Genomic DNA, 18,955 nt, shown 5'->3' with positions numbered 1-18,955 from the left:
GCTGAGGATGGAGGGTGACCAAATGAGGAGGGTAACTGTGAGGAATGGGTGTGAGAAGGCGATAGGATGAGGTTGAGTTTGTGTGTTGACTGTTGAGATGGGGGTTTGAGGAGGAGGCTGGAGAGAAAGGAATGTATGCGACAGAAAGTTGTGACAATCAGGGTGCTGTACGGGAGAGTGCCCAAAAAGTGAGAAACCGATGGCTGCCACCTGAGAGTTGGAGAATACTCACCTTGTTGGACCTTATGGGGCCATTAAACATATTGACGAGCTTTGACGAGGCTCTTCTCTAGAACTACAGCATTATCCTGCCTCCAGGCTCCCTGACCAATCAGAGAGGGCAGACAGGCAGATGCGCCTAAACAAGCAGCGGAAGATCGCTATTTAAAGAGGTCCTGGCAGGGCTCACAATGGCAGATGCCAGGCACCACACTCCTGCGGCTCACTGCCCCTGTTGTTTGCAGCCATGCCTGCTTGGTGAGGCTGGTCGGCCTCCTCCTCTCTGCAGGGAAGAAGATTTCTCTTTTGCCCCTCACTGCAGTTAGCATGACCTCCAGGGCGACTCTGAGTGCCAGGGTGAGGAGGTGAGTGGGAGCCTTCCCACACCTTTGCCTCCATCCTGCAGCAATTTCCTCCTTCCCGCTGGTATATTCATTTCTTCACTCAGTGCTGCCATTGTGAGCCCTGCCAGAATCCCTTTATATAGAGATCCTTCGTTGCTGGTTTAGGCGCATCATCCTGCCCGCACTCCCTGATTGGCCAGGGAACCCCAGAGATAGGGTGCTAATGCCATGGCTCTGGGAAAGAGTCTCATCAAAGCTTGCCAATTAGTAATAAAAACAGAAAATGCTGGAAAAACTCAGCAGGTCTGACAGCATCTTTGGAGAGAGAAACAGAGTTAAAGTTTTGCGTCTGTATGACCCTTCTTCAGAGCTAAAGGGAAGTAGAAATATGTACTACATAATATTTCTCTTTAGCTCTGAAGAAGGGTCATTTAGACTCAAAACGTTAACTCTGTTTCTCTCTCCACAGATGCTGTCAGACCTGCTGAGATTTTCCAGCATTTCCTGTTTTTTTTTCAGATTTCCAGCATCCGCAGTATTTTGCTTTTGCCAATTAGTCAAATGGGCTCCCGACCTATAAATGATCTTGCTGTTCCGGCAAGGCAGACTGTCAAAGTCATTTGGCAGAATGCCTCATCACCAGAGCTTTCAAACAATCACCAAGATATAGCTTGGCTGGTAGTGAGAAGGGATCTCAGATCCTTCCTGCATGCCTAGAGTCTTAGCAATCTGCTCTCAAGGTATCCTCCTACCTTCTGGTAAGTGTCTTTTCAAAGAAGGTCTGGAATTTTTGTCAAGGTTCATTCTCAGTAGTTCTGTAATGCAGAACTCTGTCCTCTGCAAGTTGTTCCCAGTGACCCATACCGAGATAAACATTAACTGCTGCTAGTCAACTCATCCAGAAACTTGTTGGTCATCCAGTGCAAGGAGCTGTCCACGACCAAGTGTTGTAGACTGGGGAGGTCCAGGACTGCTTGCTGAGGGACACCCTAAAGCTTGGGGCAGCTGCCATAAAGGCTGAACTGGGAAACCCCCCCCAGGCTATGAAGTGTATATTGTAAATCTAACTTTAAATTGTCAGTAAATGGGGCACCAATTCTGAGTGCCAAATAGCATGTTGATAGAAATTGAACTTTGATGTTGCGCTTTATCCAATGTCAAATTTGAACTGTTATATAATGCACTTCTTATAAATTTTATGAATAAAGAATGTTTTTGTAAATAAAAGGGATCAAGTCCAGAAAATTCTGCACATTGAATGCATGCACACTGCATCCGCATTACAACATAGTTCTTCAGAGCTAAGCACTTACACTACACAACCGGGAAAATTTAGGAGCCAGGTTCCAGTGAAAAGATGTGCATTTATATCGCGCCGTTCACAAGCTCAAGATGCCCCATAGCACTTTACAATCAATGCAGTAACTTTGAAGTGCAGTTACTGTTTAATGTAGGAATTTGCACACAGCAAGTTCCCCTACAGCAACAAAATATATGACCAGATCATCTGTTTTAGGTGGTGGTTGAGGGATAAACATTGGGATGCACACTAAGAGAACTCCCTTGCTCTTTCTTGAATAGTGCCGTGGGATCTTTTACAACCACTTGAGAGAGCAGGCAGAGCCTGAGTTTAACAACTCATCTGAATGCCAGCACCTCCAACAATGCAGTCAATACAGCACTGCTATTTGGCTTATGCGCTTCAGCCAAATATGGGAAATATCCTGGGCACAGCTGTGAGTAAACTCGGAATGTTTTGAGAGCTAGATCAGGAACACAAACTTTGGCCACTGAGTCTTCATCGTTGAGGGAACCAATGCAGAAGTCAGGACCTGAGTGACTCTGACGTGTTAAAGGAAAGAAGACTTACATTCATATGGTGCCTTTCATGGCCTCAGAATGTGCCTAGGCGCTTTAACAAATGAAGAAGTATTTTTGAAAAGTGATCACTGTTGTATTGTTGGGAAACATGACAGCCAATTTGTGCACGGCAAACTCCCACAAACAGCAATTAAATACATAATCAGATAACCCAGTTTTTTTCCTAGTGATGTTGGTTAAATGATAAATATTCACCAGAACAGCAGGAGGCCACTCTACTGATTTTTGACTGGTGCCAAGGGATCTTTTATATATATCTGAGAGTGCAGATGGAGCCTTGGTTCATGTAAGAAAATATGGATGTAGGGTTTTTTTTCTTTGGGCCAATTTAGTTGTGATGTTCTCTCTCAGCAATATCTTTAAAGCCTTTCATGTCTGCAGTGATAGGAATTTCTGACATAGAAACCAGCTTGCCAAAGTCCATTAATTGATGATGCATTGCTTCTCGAGCAGCCTGTTTAATAATACCATTAGGCAGTGAGCAGTAACTGCTGGTTTTCAAGTTGAAATTATTTTGGTATTTATACCTTGTGATGTTTGAATAGATATGACACATTTCAAAGCAAGTAAAACATGTTTAAGACATTATATTTTGAAAACAGATGGATCAATCTGCCTACAGCCATCTTGGGTAATTGAACTACTCTGCTAGTAACTGCATAAACAAACTCAAAGAACCAATGCTTCAAACGAATGTTGACAATACCGTTTTTGAAAAATGCTGAGAAATAATCATAATCATCATTAAAGTTCTGAATAGTTTCAGAATGAAATAGGCTTCCTGGAATAACTGTTATGCAGCTTTGGAATCACTTTTGTCACCCTGTTTCCTTTTACCCATGGAGGGAGACAGGCTTAGACTGATTTCTGTCTTCCCATAATGGTTATACTGGTGTGATTTTAAAAAAATATACTTTCATGGGATGTGGGTGTTGCTGGCTAGGCCAGCATCTATTGTGCATCCCTAACTGCCTTTGAGATGGTGGTGGTGAGCTTCCTTCTTGAACCGCTGGAGTCCATGTGGTGTAGGTACCCCCACAGTGCTGTTAGGGAGGGAGTTCCAGGATTTTGACCCAGCGACATTGAAGAAATGGCGATCATAACAGCACTGTGGATGTACCTGCACCATAGGGACTGCAGCAGTTCAAGGTGGCAGCTCACCACCACCTCCTCAAGGGCAATTAGGGATGGGCAATAAATGCAGGCTTAGCCAGCGACGTTCACATCCCATAAATGAATAAAAAAATTCCAAGCTGGGACGGTGTGAGGCTTGGAGGGAAACTTGCAGGTGGTGGCGCTCCCATGCATATGCCCTTGTCCTTCCAGGTGGTAGAAGTTTTGGGTTTGGAAGGTGCTGTCGAAAGAGCCTTGGTGACTTGCTGCAGTGCATCTTGTAAATGGTACACACTGCTGCCACTGTGCAGTGGTGGTGGAGGGAGTGGATGTTGAAGGCGATGGTTATTATGAAAGTGATTATGAGTCGTGAATACAGAGTAGTACGGACAGAGATTATTTTCTTGTTTTTTTCCAATAACATAAAATGGTAATCTTTTTTTGTTGTTGAATTAAGTGAAGAGAGGAAGAATGCAATTTCTGCTTGGTGTGAAGTAGTTAACTGTTTTGCAGTGTATGTTGTCTGAAATGCTAAGGGCAGATTCTTCAATTGTTGTTCAGTTTTGAGCTTCCCACTTTCTTGCTGTGGGTTTGTTGTTGTTATGTTCCGCACTGCTGGTGAAGCACAGCGGATAAATGCAAGCTCTGGAAAGCATTTCTCCCTAGCAAGCATTCAGATGAAATATCCTAAAGCTGAAGGTTGCTTGTTATGTGAGGCAGGGCATGGGGTCAACTCTAACAAAACAAAACAGAAACTTTTTAGGGGGCGCTTGCGTAGAGAGTACTACGATGAAAATTGCTAGACTGGTTCAATTAGATCTAAAAGTATTTACTGTCCAATATATCAAATAAAAAGTGATATTTCTGCACACACTTAATGTCTGGCAGGCAGAAAGAGTGAACTGTTAATAATTGTTCAGAGCAATCGATGCACATAGTTTCTCACCCAGGAAATTTCAAGTATTGGCCTGTTTCCATGCTGTTGATATTATGGAAAATTGATTTTACTTACCAACATACCAAATGATTTAACATAAGAAACACTTGGTATGCATGACAAATATATGATATGCATAATACATGGTATTGGTATCCATAGTAACTGCACACTTGATAGTAAAACCACGGTACAGATGTTAAATAGGTATGCTTTGGTTTAGTTTAATCTGGGCAATAGGTTGATGAATAAATCTTATTAATTTGATAGAGGCCAAATGGTTAAAACACTATTTTAATCACAATTTCATTAAAATGTAATATTACAACAAATAATATTGGCTATACAGACAGCACAAATTTCTTAGCCCCAATTATTTTGTTACATCCTCCCGTCTTACTCTCAAGAAGTTTCCCTCTATTGCTCAGATTCTGCAATTCATAGCCCTCTGAAAGTCATGCTCTATAGCACACACTTGGGGATCCTTTGAAAGACTGGGTGAGTTTTTTATATTCATTAATGGGATGTGAGCATTGCTGGTAAGGCCAGAATTTGTTGCCCATCCCTAATTGCTCTTGAGAAGGTGGTGGTGAGTCACCTTCTTGAGCCACTGCAGGCCATGTGGTGCAGGTACACCCACAGGTGCTGTTAGGGAGGGAGTTCCAGGATTTTGACCCAGCGACAGTGAAGGAAAGGCGATTTAGTTCCAAGTCAGGACAGTGAATGATGGAGGGGAAATTGCAGATGTTGGTGTTCCCATGTGTTTTCTGCCCTTGCCCTTCTCGGTGGTGGAGATCATTGATTTGGAAAGTGCTGTCAAAGGAGGCTTGGCACCTTTGCCACTGTGCGATGGTGGTGGGGGAAGTGAATATTTCAGGTGGTGGATGGCATGCCGACCAAGCAAGCTGCTTTGTCCTGGATGGTGTCGAACTTCTTGGATGTTGTTGGAGCTGTACTCAGCCAAGCAAGTGGAGAATGCTCCATCACACTCCTGACTTGTGCCTTGTAAATGGTGAACAGGCTTTGTGCAGTCAGGAGGTGAGTTACTTGCCACAGAATTACCAGCTTCTGACCTGCTCTCATAGCCACAGTATTTATATGGCTGGCCCAGTTAAGCTCACAGCAAATGGTAACCCCCAGATTGTTGATGGTGGGGGTTTCAGTAATAGTAATGCTGTTGGACATCAAGAAAAGGTGGTTAAGTTCTCTCTTCCTAGAGATGGTCATTGCCTGGCACTTATGTGACATGAATGGTACCTACCACCTGTCAGCCCAAGCCTGACTGTTGTCCAGGCCTTACTGCATGCAGGCATGGACTGCCTCAGTTTCTGAGGAGTTGCAGATGTGCTGAAAACTATGCAATCACCAATGAACATCCCTACTTCTGACCTCTTGATGGGGGAAGGTCATTGATGAAGCAGCTGAAGATGGTTAGGCCTAGGACACTACCCTGAGGAACTCCAGCAATGTTGTCCTGGAGCTGAGATGATTGGCCTCCAAAAAATGTCTTCCTTTGTGCTAGGTTTTACACCTATCATTGGCAAGTTTTCCCCCTGATTCTCATTGGCTTTGATTTTGCTAGGGCTTCTTGATGCAACAATCAGTCAAATGCCTTGACGTCAAGGGCAGTCACTCTTGAACTCAGCTCTTTTGTCCTGTTTGGACCAAGGCTGTAATGAGGCGTAATGCTGAGTGACCCAGGCGAACCCAAACTGAGCATCAGCGAGCAGGTTATTACTGAGTGCCACTTGATAGCACTGTCAATAATACCTTCCATCACTTTGCTGATGATCGGGGGGATACTGATAGGGCAATGATTGGCCTGATTGGGTTTGTCCTACTTCTTGTGGATAGGACATACCTGGGCAATTTTCCACATTGTTTGGTAGATGCTAAGGTTGTAGCTGTACTGAAACATCTTTGCTCGGGATATGACTAGTTTAGGAGCACAAGTCTTCAGCACTACGGCAGGGATGTTGATAGAGCCCATAGCCTTTGCTGTATCCAGTGCCTTCAGCCATTTCTTGATATCATATTAGCTGAATATCATATCAAATTGGCTGAAGACTGGCATCTGTGATGCTGGGGATCTCAGGAGGAGTCCAAGAAGGATCATCCACTCAGCCCTTCTGGCTGAAGCTAATTGCAAATGCTTCAGCCTTGTTTTTTGCAATGATCTGCTGAGCTCTCCTATCATTCCGGATGGAGATGTTTGTGGAGCCTCCTCCTCTGGCTATTTGTCCAATTGCAAATCACCATTCACAACCGGATGTGGCAGGAGTGCAAAGTTTTGACCTGATCCTTTGGTTATGGGATTGCTTAACGCTATGTAAAGTATTCTGTTTCCACTGTTTAGCATGAATGTAGTCCTTTGCTGCAGCTCCATCAAGTTAGCACCTCATTTTTAGGTATGCATTGTCTCCTCACCAAGCGTACATTCTCCATTCATGATTTTTTACAACCCCTCCCCTCTTTTTAGACAAGTATCTTGAGGCTACACATTACAACTTCACAGTGTGTAGGGAATTGCTGACATGAACCTGCATCCTATTACTTTGTGACACCTTATTAAAGCTCCTGCGTACTGCACCATGAAAGCAGTCCATTTTGCACAGGTTTTAAAATTTGCAGTAAAAGCTTATGAATGAATGACTGTGGTTTAGGTCAAGAAGATGTCAGATATTACCGTGAAATAGAAGTTTTCCATGTACACAAATTACAAACAGAAACGAATGTCCTTGAGAATTGAGACTTGTGCAGCCATCACATTCATGTCATTGTGAAGCATTTTCACGTTTGCATTGACACAAATGTAAGTGTGACGCAAGTCAAGATGGCAAAGGTCTCCTGCCTACTCTGTAAACAGAATGGCCGAATTCCAATCTGATACAAAACCACATCTAAAATTATGAATTTTATAGTATTTTAATAAGGTTTTCTTCTTAATGTGTGAGACAAGGGGTGCTCATGACCATGCATTTTTGTTAAATTAGGCACCCAGAGAGGAAAGATCCCAAATGAATCTATAAGCATATATCCACAGTCCTTTTTTGTCATTGAACTTAGGCTGACTTGTAGCCGGTAGAGTGACTTAAGTCAGTTGTCTGTGCATTGCAGTTTTCTGATACCAATATCTGAGTATTACAGCAGTTATAAATAACAATACTACTTCTCAAATAGAAGCGCAAAAAGAATTGTGACCACAAAGTCATAAAATACTTATTTATACATTGCCTCATTGTATCTCTCAAAGCTTCCCAAAGCAATTAATTGCTTTGTAGGTGAATGCATTAGACAATCTTGTCCATTGTAATGTCTCAGGAATAGCAATTAGATGAAGGATCAATAAATTTGTTTTTTGTATGTGGTGCTTGTTGAGGGAAAATGTTGCTCAGGAAGCATAGGAACAGGAGTAGGCCACTCAGCCCTTTCAACCTGCTCTGCTGTTCAGTTAGATCCTGACTGATCTGTCAGCTAACTCCATATCCCACCTTTGCCCCATACCCCGAAATACTTCTGGTTAACAAATATCTATTAATCTCAGATTTAAAATTTACAATTTACCTCACATTAATTGCTATTTGCTAGAAGAATAAGGGCAGCAGGCACATTAACACCATCACCTATAAGTTCCCGTCACGGTTCAGGCTGGTCAGTTTAACATCAATCGTGATTAAGATTTTAGAAACAAGAATCAGGGAAAAACACCAACAGGAACTTGGAGAGGTTTCAGTTAATTAAGGAGAGCCAGCATGGATTTTTAAAGGTCGATCGTGCTTGTGTTTTGGAAGTCCATGTACACCACAGTAATGACTAGCATGCTATACTCTCCAATTTGTACCTACAATTCATTCAGCTTGTTCCTTACACTCGTGTGTTTGTATAAGGAACACCTACTTGACCTGTACACTCTAACCTCTCCTTCAGCTTTAATGATTTACTCAAACATTTCTTATTTCTCTCTCTTGATATAATTTCATCTTTTAGTTTACCCATTGTGTGTAGTGCCCAAAGCACAGTTTATGACTGTTTGATTACTCTCTTCCCTTTTGATTGTTTTAGAAGTATTACTTATAATATATTTTTTACCTGACTATGCTGCCCCCCCACAGGCTCACCACTCTCTACATGAAGAAATTCCTCCTCATCTCAGTCCTAAATGGTCTACCCCGTATCCTCAGACTGTGACCCCTGGTTCTGGACTCCCCCACCATCGGGAACATCCTTCCTGTATCTACCCTGTCTAGTCCTGTTAAAATTTTATAGGTTTCTATGAGATCCCCCCCTCATTCTTCTGAACTCCAGCGAATATAATCCCAACCAATTCAATCTTTCCTCATATGTCAGTCCTGCCATCCCAGGAATCAGTCTGGTAAACTTGGCTGCACTCCCTTTATAGCAAGAACATCCTTCCTCAGATAAGGAGACCAAAACTGCACACAATATTCCAGGTGTGGTCTCACCAAGACCCTGTATAATTGCAGCAAGGCATCCCTGCTCCTGTACTCGAATCCTCTGGCTATGAAGGCCAACATACCATTTGCCTTCTTTACCGCCTACTGCACCTGCATGTTTACCTTCAGTGTACAAGGACACCCAGGTCTCGTTGCACATTCCCCTCTCTCAAAGAGGCAAAATATAGGTCAAATTGGGTAAGGACAGCAAGTTATCTTCCTTGAAAGACACTAGTGAACCAATTGCGCTTTTATAACAATACCACAGCTTCTCGAACACTTTCATTGATAGCAACCTTTAATTCCCATTTTTTAAATTCACCTTCCAAAACTGCTGTGATGGGATTTGAACTTTCATTCCTGCATTACTAGACCAGTAACATAGCCAGGATGCTAATTTGAATCTACTAGCTATGAAAATATGGCTCAGCATTTGAAAGCTCAGGGTAGTGCATATATAGTTACACTGAAACTTGATTAGGGATCTAATTTTTTTTGGGTAAATTTATGGAAAATTGCAGCTTAATTGTAACTTAAATTTCCCCAAGGGAATTTTTGTGAAAGACATTCAACTCACAGGATCCATAACTCCTTTGCAAAGGTTGGTAATGTCTCAATGAACGTTGGTGAATCAGTCCCGCACCTTTGGAGGATAAAAAATTCATGGATGGGAGAGGTCTGGAGGGTTATGGACTAGGTGCAGGTCAATGGGACTAGCGGAATAATATTTCGGCACAGACTAGAAGGGCCGAATGGCCTGTTTTCTGTGCTGTAGTGTTCTATGGCTCTATGGTTCTAATGATGCACTCATTTAGATAGAAGTAAAAATCTCTCTTGGCTCTCCAACATAAAATGGTCCAAACCTTTCTTTTAAATTTGAAAATGCAATATCTTCGTTGCTAAACATACATATTTTCATAGCTGCTTTTCAAAAATAATGCAGGCCTGAGCTACTGGTCAGCAAATTCGAAGTTGTGTAAATACTTTATATCCTAAATTATGCAAGCACTTGAATTGCTAGTTGTTAGCTGCCTTTTCTCATAGAAAATACAATCACCATCTGCACTGACATAATTACCCCCATTCAAAGAGCCTTCAGGACATGCCGGCTGGTTGCTGTTTGGATAAAACATATGTTTAAATGAAAGCTGTTCGTGACATTGAGTACAGTTTTGAAGTCATGCTCTGCTATCTTAGAGAATCAGGCAAACCTCAATGCGTTGTACTAAACTGGAGAGAAGTCGTTCTTATTGTTGTAGTTTGGAAGAGGGAAAAAAAATCACTGTTGGAATCAGAATTTTAACTCTCTGCTGTTGTTTACTCCAACATTCACAAATCTGTATCTAAAGTACTAAATAAACTCAATTTGTGCAAACCCTTCAGTTGGCATTACATTGTAAATTAGCGGGGAGCATTCATGGGCATGGTTGAACCAGACTATTCACAACCTCAGTGTCCTACTCAACCCCAAGAACTTTTGACTCCATATCCTCTCCACCAACTTTAACCCTTAACATTACTGATTCCACTTCTACTTCAGCCAATTTATTGATAAATCCTCCCTCACCCCTTTGTTGTTTGCAGACTTCACCACTGCAATGCTCTTCTGGATGGACTTCCATTTTCCATCCTCAGCTCATCAGGGGGAAATCTAAAACTAGGAGGCACAGTTTCGAAATAAGGGGTCTCCTATTTAAGATGGAGGTGAGGAGGAGTCTGTTCTCTCAGAGGGTCGTTAGTGATTGGAAATCTCTCCCCCAGAGAGCAGCAGAGGCTGGGTCACTGAATATACTCACGGCTGAGTTAGGTGGATCTTTTAAGGGAGTCAATAGTTATTGTGGGGACAAGCAGGAAAATAGAGTCAAGGCCATACCAGATCTTATTGACTGGCAGAGCAGGCACGAGGGGCTGAATAGCCCACTCCTGCTCCTATTTCTTATATTCATGGCCTGAATTTTTTGGATGGCGGGTGGGTGGGCTCGGTGGGAGCGGGCGGGAACGAATGCGAGCTGATCGCCGCCCGCAATCGGCTCCACACTGCCATTTTACGCGGGCGGGTCAATTAAGGCCCACCCAGTGTAAGGCTTGACTGGTAGCGCTCAGCGCTACCTGTGCGGGCAAGGGGAGGAGGGAGAGTTGGGGCCAGCGTGAAAGAGCGCTTCAATCTCCGAGGCACGGAGCTGCCTCAGGGAGATTGAATCGATGTTCAAAAAATAAAATAAAAGGTTTAAAAATGTATTTGCACATGTCCCCTCATGGGACATGTTTTTATATTTATGAAAACTTTAAAATTTATTTAATGAAAGCTTTAGGAAACCTCATCCCTCTCGTGAATGGGGTTCCCTAAAAAACGTGAAGGCCGCTTGGGCTTTTCGCCTGCCTGGTAACCTGAAGGATGGACGGGCAGCATTTAACAGCTACAATAATTACTTTGTTAATGGCCTTAATGGGCTGGTTACATTTCGGCATGCGCTTGTCGAACGAAATACCGCGCGACATTTTACACGTCAACATGTTGGGCCCGCCCCCTCCCCCGCACGCCGACTGAAAAATCCTGCCCCATATGTTATCCAAAACCCTGCTGCCCCGTATCCTGGTTCTGACCAGGATTTACCACTGAAATGCCAACTTGTCCATTCTTCCATGGACACTGCCTGACCTTCTTCGTATATCCAGCAGTTTTTTGTTTTGGTTTGGTTTTGCAGAATTTGCTATTTTTTTTTTTGCTTTTTATTAATAATGTGAGGTTGCTCGGGTGAAGGGAACGGATTAAATTACCACCTTTTCGTAACATCGTGTGAAGTAAGGCCTTTTGTTAACCTTCTCGCAGCTAATAATTTTCCAGTTTTACTTCCTTAGTTTCCAAAGCACACCCTAAACGTGGAGCTGCCGGGGCCCCCACCCCCAATATATGTCTGCTAAATTTTAACTGCTAATTCGTGCTGGATGACAGCAGCATTCGTCTGGCTGTATTTTGTAAAAAAAAAAGAGTGGTATATACAATCAACGGGTGCTTAAATTAAAAAGGCTTCAATATTTGCACAAGGCACTTTAGCGTTGAGCACAAAGGAAATTTCTCTTTTAGTTTTAGACTTCAACAAATGATGGTACAATTCTCCTTAAACTCTTATTGATCTGGTCATGTTGAGTGATCATGCAGCAAGTGTTACAAGGCAGCTTTTAGTGAATATCCTAAGTGCCTGAATAACACATTTTTTTTAAGGCTCCATTAGTATACCATTTCCCACAGGGCACACAATTTGTTTCACTTGCTCTAATCAACTCCAGCACCATCTTTACAAATAACTGACTGCCATGAGGTTCATTTTTCAGTGCTCAGACTCTCCGATCTTGCAGCTTAAAGAGCAACAAACCAGCATGTTGTCGGGTGGCTGAGTTGCTATTATTGATAGAGTTGATCTGCAGACACTTCTTGGATGGAAACATTAAGGGCAGACTGTTGCTGTCGGTGTCGGGGAGGTGGGGGGGTGGGTGGTGGGCCCGACATGCTGACACGTAAAATATCGTGCGATAATGTCGGGCGTGCGCCCCGATGTCATCGCGCGTCATTTCGATATTTCGTTCGCTGGTGTGTGCGCCGGAGGCGGCTGCGCGCCCGGCAAACATGCCAACGGCCTAGTAAGGCCATTAAAAAGGCAATTAAAGTTGTTGACTTCGGTGCCCGTCCAGCCTGAAGAGCCCAAGCGGCCTTCGCGTTTTTCAGGAAACCTCATCCACGGGCGGGATGAGGCTCCTGAAGGTTTAATAAAATAATTAGGTAATTTTCCTTGACTTCACAAACATGTCCCAGCTCATGTGATGCTGTCACATGAGCTGGGACATGTTTAAATCATTTTTTGCTTTATTATTTAAAATTTTTTATTATCTACCTAATCTCCCTGAGGCACGGAGCTGCATCAGGGAGGTTGCTGTGCTCTTTCGCGCGCAGGTCCCGACTCTCCCCCCTCCCCGCACAGGTATTGCTGAGCGCTACTGGCCACGCGTTGCGCTGGGTGCGCCTTAATTGGCCCGCCCGCGTAAAATGGCAGCGTGCAGCTGATCGCGGGCGATGATCGGGTCCGTGCCTGCTCCCGCTCAGCCCGCCCGACATAGGTAATAACTACGTTTATTTACAACATACTCAGCAGCAACTACATGTGTGCTTTCAACTCCCACTCTATCTCTACACTGAGTCCTGAGGTAGCCCTCGCTACTCTCCTATTGGTTACTATAGATCCTGTGATCTTATTTAACAAGCATTATTCATAAAGGTACATTACACACTAAATAACAACTATAATTACTACATTCCTCCCCCTTGAACTCGGCTATACATATATTTACAAGTACATATTTTTGAAGACAACGTAATTCGCTGGGTAAGGAATTTTCAAGTTCAGTCTTTTGGGTGGTTTCCTGGTACGCGTGGAACGTTGCAGCTCCACAACTTCAGATTCTTTTTCAGGAGCCTCCTTTCCTGGAGTTGCCTGAACATCAGGTGCTTTGTTGGCACTTACAGTTCTGTATCCTCAACTCTTACAGGAACATCAGACATGTCTGTCCTGGGTTGGGTCTCCTCAACGGGAATTGCAGACCCGGCCATGATCACTGGTGGAACCAAATCTTAGTGATTAGTCTCTCTCTTCCTTAAATGGTTCACATATTTCCATATGATCCGGCCTTCCACATCTACGTGGCAAGATAGAGGTCCAGTCACCGCACTTATTTAACCCGGTAACCACTTGGGTCCATCTCCAAAGTTCTTCATGTTTACCGTCTCTCCCACTGTAAATTTCCTCTCACGACTATGCCAGTCGTGTCTAGTTTCCTGGCTTCCCTGACTCCATTCCACCTCCCTCTCTAAATTCAGCATTATTAAACTCAATCTTGACCTGAGACGGCATTTCAACAATAACTCCGTAGGTATGACACCTATTGTTGTGTGAGGGGTAATCCTATAATGAAAATAAAAATGTGCTAGCTTGGCTGCTAAGGAATTGCCAGTTAGCTTTTTCTTGCCTGCCTTGACTGTTTGAACCGCCTCTTCGGCCAGTCCGTTTGAGGAAGTGTTATACGGTGAAGTTTTTACATGAGTGATACCGTTGAGGCTGAAAAGCATTGAAACTCAGCACTCGTAAATGCCGTGCCATTATCGGAGATGACTACTTCTGGTAGTCCGTGAATGGCAAAACTTTGATGTAGTTTCTCAATTGTAGCGGCCGACGTTGGTGACTTCACCTCATATACATCCAACCATTTTGAATGGGCATCGACAATGAACGGAAACATTGTTCCCAGGAAAGGTCCAACGTAGTCAGTGTGTAACCGCACTCAGGGTCTACCTGGCCATTCCCAAGGGTGTAACTGAGCTGTCGCTGGCAACTTTTGCAGTTGCTGACATTGCACACAGTGCTTTACTAAACTCTCTATTTTGCCATCCATCCCCAGCCACCATAGATAGCTGTGCGCTATGGTCTTCATTTGGGAAATTCTTGAATGGGCACTGTGCAGTTCAATTATAAGTGGCTCCCTTCTCTTTGGAGGAACTATCACTTGTGCTCCCCACAATAAGATGCCATCCGGGCTGGTTATTTCATGTCTTCTGTTGAAGTACGGTTTCACCTCATCAGATACGGACTCCTGTGACCAAACACATAGCAATTGATCTCATACTTGATATAGGACTGGGTCTCGACTTGTCCTGTCTCTGATCTGTCGAGTGCATACCGACGAGAAGTCTAAGAAATTTAACAGTATAACTAGTTCCTGTGGAACTGGGATGTGCTCATCATTTTCTTGTAAAAGCAAATGACTAAGGGCACTGGCACTTGTGATTTGATTGCCAGGCCTATGTACAAAACTGTATTCGTATGCTGCCAGAATTAAGGTCCTTCGCTGTATTCTTGCTGAGGCTATGGGTGGTATAGCCTTGTCCTCACTAAACAATCCTAGCAATGGTTTGTGGTCTGAAACGATTGTAAAATGATGGCCGTGTACATACTGGTGAAATTTCTTGACACCAAAGATAATGGACAGGCCACCTTTTTCTATTTGTGAGCATCACTTTTCTGCTGTGATGAGTGTTCTTGATACGTGCCCTATTGGCTGTTCCATGCCGTTGTCCATCTGATGAGAGAGCGCTGCTCCCACTCTATAGGGAGATGCGTCACATGTCAGTACCAATTGTTTCATCTGGTCATAATGCACCAACAGATTGGACGATTGCAACAATTGTTTCACCTTTATGAAAGCTTCTTTCTGGGGTGCCTCCCAAGCCCAACTTTGGTTCTTTTTGAGTAGAGAATGCAAGGGGGAGCCAGCACTGTCGGCAAATTGGGTAAGAACTGCCCATAATAGTTGATCATTCCAAGGAATGATTTGAGTTCTGAGGCATTCTTTGGCGCAGGTGCCGCTCTTATGGCTGTCACTTTCTCCTCAACTGGGTGGAGGTCCTGTGAATCTACCCAGTGACTCAAATCGATTACCTCCCTCACTTGGAACGTGCACTTTTCTTTTTTTAAATGCACTCCTGCCTGAAAGAAACATTTTAAGTCTTTTTCTAAGTTTGCCAAATGCCCTTTTTCAGTGAATCCTGTCACCAATACATCGTCTAAATAGACTACAACCTGGGGCAGTCCCTGCAGTAAGCTTTCCACTGTTCTCTGAAAGATGGCACAAAAGAGGAAAGGCAATCGTGGATATTGGTACAACCCTTTGTGGGTATCAATTGTGACAAATTCCTGGGAGACATTATCCAACTCTAGTTGTTGATAAACATGCCTCATGTCAAGCTTCGTGTACGTTGTCCCTCCTGCCAGCTTGGCATACAGGTCTTCGATATTTGGAATGGGGTACCTGTCTAGCTTAGCTACTTTATTAAACATCAATTTGTAGTCTCCAATTCAGACACTTCAGTTGAGTTTAAGAATGGGGACTATGGGTGCTGCCCATTCTAAGAATTGAACAGGTTGTATAACACCCTGTTTCTCGAGCCTGTTCAATTTAATGTCGACTTTTTCCCACATGCGTATGGCACCGGTCTCACCTTCACGAAGCGAGGCGTTGCTTCTGGATCCACATGAATTTTTGCCTGCAGCCCCTTGTCCTTGAAGATGGTGGTGTACTTTCTAAGTAGCTCTGGTAGCCCACTTGTTCTCAACTGGAAAATTTCAGCCCAATCTAACTTAATCTCCTTTAACTAATTTCACCCCAGGAAGCTTGGCCCTTCACCTGCTATCACCATCAAGGGTAGCTTTGCCAATTGGCTTCCATAATGGACAGTTACTCTGCTTATGCCTTTTACTTGAATGTCGTCCCCCTGTATATGTTTTGAGTTTGGCAGCTGTTTCTTCTAAACTTAATTGATGTTCGCCATTATTCAGATATCTGAAGGCATTTTCCCCAGTTACTGCAGTGGGAGCTCCCGTGTCCACTTCCATTCTAACAGGTTTGCCACTTACTTTCACTGTGACAAATATTGGTTCTGTCTTTCCAACTTTCAGATTAAACAACGGGTAAATGCCTGAATTTGTTGTTTTACTCTCTTCTACATTGTAGATTTCATTGGGCCTCTTCTTTTGTTTACAAGCCTGCTGGAATCTTTCCTAGCACTGCCTCATTATATGTTCATTTCTCTGACAATAGCAGCATTCAATTTTTTTAAACTGCCAATCGCTAAAAGGCTGCTTGTTTCCGCTTCTATTGAAATTATTCTTCGATTTCGCTGCTAAGTTATTTTTCTTTATTCTTCGGCTAGTGGGGGCTGTTTCCTGGTTCTGGGCAAAGCCTTGCATCTTCGCGCCCTCTTCGGCTGAGGTTTCCTGCCCGATGTGGAGGACGGTGCCATTTTGCCTGCCCTGTAGCTTTTAAATCTCTTACTGTGCTTTCCATGGCCAGTGCTAGCTCGAGCGCCTTCTTGAAATCCAAATTCACTTCAGACAATAATCTTTTCTGAATAGAGTCCTCTTTCACACCACTCACTAAACAATCTCTGTGCATGTCATTCAGAGTCGTACCAAACTCACAATGTCCCGTTAGCTGCTTCCAATTTGCCACGTAGCATGTAATTGTCTCACCTGGGACTCTACTTTGTGAATTAAACCTGAACCTCTGCATCGTGACTGAGGGCTTTGGTAGAAAGTGACCCTTCACGAGGTCCACCAATTCATCGAAGTTCTTCGAATCTGTGGTCAAACTTCTCTTTCCTGTAACCTCATTCGCTGAAAAAAGAACGTGAGGCGTTCTATGTAATGAGACCAATCATCTGGTTCACGAGGGCCAATTCTCCCAAATTGTGGCATTTTGAGAGGGGATAACTCCTTCAATTCTAACGGAGCTTACTACTTAGAATCACTGGGCGAGGCATAGTGCTGATTTCTTCCTAACTTGATTCCTTCTGTTCAATCCTGTTTTATCCTCATCGCCAGTTTGTTGTGAGGGTGGCCAAGTTGCTACTATTATACAGTTGATCTGCAGACACTTCTTGGGTGGAAACATTAAGGGTAGAATGTTGCCCTTGGTGGGCGGGCTCGGTGGGGGCGGGTCAGAAGCCAACCACTGCCCGTGATCGACACCACGCCGCGAGTGCTGCCTGTGGGGGAGGAGTGCGAGCCGGCCGAGCGCGAACTTCGTGCATGAGTGCGAGTGGGTGTTGCATTACCTCTCTGAGGCACGGAGCTGCCTCAGGGAGATGAAGAGATATATAAAAAAATTAAAAATGTAATAAAACATGTCCCCTCATGTGACGTCAGCACACTCGAGCGGGTTGGGTAGCCTGTGCTACTCTCCTATTGGTTAGAACAGATCATGTGGTCTTACTTAACAAGCATTACTCTTAAAGGTACGATGCGCACTAAATAAAACCATAATTATTACACAGTAAGAAAGATGTAAAAACAAAACTTTAATGATATGTGATTTTGACGAGTCTAATTTAATTTATTCCACATTGGATTTTGTTAAGCTAAAGTAACCTGAACGATGTTGTTCCCATCTTCCACACGTACTCTTTGACTGAGATCAGCCTGTAAATTCAATGACGAGGTTCACGACCGCAGGTCGGCTTCAATATTCCTCTGGTTTGTACCCTTATATTAAAAAGGCTTGCATTTATATAGTACCTTTCATGGCCCTGGACATTTCAAAGCCAATGAAGTACTTTTGAACTGCCTGGTCTTTTGCTGGTACTTCTCTGTGATCATCCTAGCCACGAAGGGGAAATTCGCCATCACATCACCTAGCATCTAGCTAATGACACTAAACATTTGGGACTTTATTTTGAGATGTGACAGGTTTACATTGCCTGATATAAACGAATAAGAGTTTTGATGAATACTTTAAGTGAGTGAAGGTTAAAAATATATTACTTTTAGTATATGAACTCATTTTTTATGTTCATTCCTTTCATGCATATGGCCCCTAATATGCCCAAGGTTCCCTTTATGGGTAGTCTTTCTTTACTGAAGCAACTCCTTTATAATAATTCCCTTCTCTAGTTTGAACCTAGTTTGAACTCCTGCAATTGAATTTGAAGTAGTATTCCAAGTTAACTTTTGCTGCACCATTAACAATCACATTTGTTTACATACTTGTGTTGTCAGCTGCCTCTTTTCCAGGTGAAAAGCCCATGTTTCTCTGGTATTTCCTCATACCTCATACCTCTGGTTCTGGGGATTAGCCTCATGGCTCTCCAGATTAATAGAGTACATACTTAGATCAATGTTTGTATGGACTGAAGTGACTAAATCCTCTTTTTGTAATTACCTGGACAAAATAAACACCAAATAGACATGGCAAATTGTAAATAGAATATGTAAGTATCCAAATAACAAGAAATAAGCTGTGGTAAACTTCCTTAAAGAATCAGCATCTTATGAGTTTTCAAATCCTTCCTCTTTCTGTCCTTTGTGTTGAATGCTAATACACCGTGGTGTGTGTAACTCAAGCCTTACAGCACAAAGCCTATTCCTCCTGCCTGCCATGCAAACTACGAATGGCAGCAATTTTCT

General features: G+C 43.2%; 1 protein-coding gene across 4 annotated transcripts in view; it reads left to right on the top strand.

Moving 5' to 3' along the window:
• tmem117 (transmembrane protein 117) overlaps window positions 1–18,955 on the top strand; it is a 383,404-nt gene that overhangs the window by 209,300 nt on the left and 155,149 nt on the right. The window lies entirely within an intron of this gene.

Source organism: Cetorhinus maximus, chromosome 22, assembly GCF_964194155.1.
Source record: "Cetorhinus maximus chromosome 22, sCetMax3.hap1.1, whole genome shotgun sequence".
Lineage (NCBI taxonomy): Eukaryota > Metazoa > Chordata > Chondrichthyes > Lamniformes > Cetorhinidae > Cetorhinus > Cetorhinus maximus.
Note: the sequence above shows the minus strand (reverse complement) of the source record. Positions and strands in the feature narration are given on the sequence as shown.